The 3057-nt window shown below is 43.0% G+C and overlaps 1 pseudogene; it reads left to right on the forward strand.

Moving 5' to 3' along the window:
* Nucleotides 1–1919: 1919 nt before the first annotated feature.
* Nucleotides 1920–2830, forward strand: LOC113198338 (palmitoyl-protein thioesterase ABHD10, mitochondrial pseudogene; annotated as a pseudogene).
* The last annotated feature ends 227 nt before the right edge of the window (nucleotides 2831–3057 follow it).

The raw sequence follows: 3057 nt of genomic DNA on the forward strand, positions 1-3057 counted from the left end.
CCACGAATGCCCACATTGTATTAGTGTCCACTCTTTAATCCCTCTCTTGGGGGAGAAAGGTACTCAAAGCTGAGTATGGCTGCTTCTGTCTACTAACAGAGGGTAGCATCTTTCTTATCAAAGGGGAGATTCATCTGTAAACTGGCTCCTCCCACTAGCAGAGGGATAAAGAGACCAAAACTCTGGCTTGACTGCAAGTTCTTCTGTGCTGCAAAAGGGCATGATGGTTAGTGAAACTGAGCTGTATAATAACCTGGGATTAACTGAGCTGATGAGGGGCCTGGCATCAAGAACCTGGGAGATGTGTCAAGAGTCTTGTGGCAGACAGAGGAAGGACACCAAACACAAAGGCCCTGGAGCACACAGAATGCTGACCGGGGAAATGATGAACAGGCACCAATCGTGGGAAGGCTGCAGGGAGTTGGATGTGAATTTGTCAGGCTGACACACAGATACCTCCTGGCTCCCCAAAGCTCCACTGGGGGTTTCATAAATGCAAGTCTTGAAGGGCCAACTTGAGGGGAAATCAAGGAGCACGAGCCAAGGTCCACTAACCTGGGACAGAGCAGGGGACAACTGCAGGGGTAGGAAGCAAGTGAAACAGTTGAGTGACGCCAGACTTAGAGGCCAAGATGATAAAGCCCCAAGGAATTCACAGGAATCAGGGGAAAGTTATGGACTTCCTGCAGGACCTGGAGGAAAGGTTCAGGCCAATTGTATATGAGTATCTGAAGTCACTTTGACCTCAACAGACATCTTGGAGACTTGACAGCACTCTGCTATACATCTCCTTGGCCCTCATCACATTGATGGCTATTTGCTTTCTTCCTGCTTTCAACCGGCTTCTACATGGTGCACAGCTAGGGACATGTTATGGTTTAGATAGGAGTTATCTCCCAAAAGCTCAGGTGTGATACAGAACAAGAAGGTTTAGGGTAAAATGATTGGGTTATGAGAGTCTTAGCCTAAATCCGTTCACTAATCCCCTTGAATGGATTACTGGGTGGTAACTGTAGGCAGGTAGGGTGTGTCTACAGGAGGTGAGTCTCTGGGGCCATGCCTTTGGGATTTATATTTTGTCCTGGTGAGCTAGGGTTTGTTCTATGCTTCCTGGTGCCATGTCTTGAGCTGCTCTGCTCCTCCACACCTTTCTGCCATGAAGTTCTGCCTCATCTCAAGCCCAGAGCACAGAGTCAGCTGTCTCTGGACTGAGACTTCTGAAACTGGGCCCTAAATAAACTTTTCCTCCTCGAAAATTGTTCCTGTCAGCCTTTTGGTCACAGTATTGAAAAAAAAACTTCCTAAAAGAGGGTACCTGTCTGTCCATCTTGCTGTGTGCTGATGCCTGTCTCAAACAGGCACATAAAGATATTTGCTGGATGAATAAGTTTGTTTACTTTTCAGAATTTAAGATGGATTTAAGAAGGAACGCAAGCCACAAAAGTGGGATAATCTCATGGTGTTTATTTAGTCAAACAAACACACACTGAACTGGAAACAGGTTGAAAGACACCCTAGAAAACTCAAGATCCTCAAAGTGATAGGAGTAAGTTTGCTTGCTGAAGCCGGGAGGAGATTGGAATGGCCCTCATCTATCAGAATATCCCATAAGCCCATCAAAATCAACCGATACTATAGAAATATCAGAAGGAAATTGTGTGCTTATACCCTTAGGATGATTTTTTAGGCCTTTCTTTAGAAGGGCCCAAAAAAGCAAAAGTGATAACTAAAAGATGTATGTAATTTGAAACTTCTGTACTACAAAAGTAGCCTCCAAAATTGAAGTTTATCTTACTTGCAAAAAAATAGAAGAATTGGCCCTGAGAATAATAATGTGTATTAAAACTAACTCCTATAAACCCCCTAAGCAAAGGAGAAATGAGCCAATAGAAAAATTGGGCTGAGGGACAGCTGAGAAGATGGTGGGTGTGGGCTTGACTGCTATGGCTGCCTGGGTACCCTGTTGGAGCTGGGGCTGAGCAGCGGTTTCCTTTGGTCCACACAGTGACCTCAGCTTGTTACATCCATGAAAGCCCTAGAGGGCACCCTGGTGGCTCCCAGTTTGCAGACTGAAGACATCAGTCTCTTCCCTTAATGGACTAGACCTCCCCAAACTTACAAGCTTTTGCCTTTTAGCTTATAAGAGGATTTATCTTTTATTACCTTTATCCCTGGCTATCTTTCCAATATGAATGGTACAAAAGTATTGGCAATGGAGGAGTTTTGCAAATCTCTAGATCATGCATGTATAACATTTGATTACTCAGGAGTTAGAGATTCAGGTGGTAAATTAGAATAATTCACAGTGAGGAAACAGAGAGAAGATGTTCTTTCCATAATTGATGAATTAGCTGTAGGACCACAGATACTAGTTGGATCTAGCCTTGGTGGATGGCTTAGGCTTCATGCTGCAGTTGCATGACCTGATAAGGTCATGGCTCTTATTGGTGAACCTGCAATCTCAGATGGTCTAGTGATAAACTTTAATCAGCTTCCTGTTGAGGTAAAAAAAGGAAGTAGACATAAAAGGTGTGTGGTCTAAGCCATCAAAATACCATGAAAAAGGATTTTATCACATTCAATAGTTCCATTAAGGAAGCAGAATATCATTGCTTGTCACATAGTTGGATTCCTGTGAACTGCCCTACAAGATGGCTCCATGGCATGAAGGATGACATCATACCTTGACATACATTCATGCAGGTTGCTGACTGAGTAGTCAGCAAAGATGTAAATGTCATCCTCCAAAATCACAGTGATCATAGATAAAGCGGACATTCAACTTCTTGTTGACACTATTGATGACTTGATTGATAAGCTTTTGACATAGTTCACTAGAATCACATTTTTAATAGATATGTAAATTGTTCAGAAGATTGAAAGAGATACAGCAAATCAGAGACTCTGAGACTGTAGGTTTTACGCTCTCACCTCTATTTTGTAAATATCAGCAAAGTATTTATTTATTTATTTATTGTGGTACTGGAGATTGAACCTGGGGCCTTGTGCATACAAAGCAAGCACTCTACCAACTGAGCTATATCTCCAACCCAAAGT

This window comes from Urocitellus parryii, chromosome 11 (assembly GCF_045843805.1).
Source record: "Urocitellus parryii isolate mUroPar1 chromosome 11, mUroPar1.hap1, whole genome shotgun sequence".
NCBI lineage: Eukaryota > Metazoa > Chordata > Mammalia > Rodentia > Sciuridae > Urocitellus > Urocitellus parryii.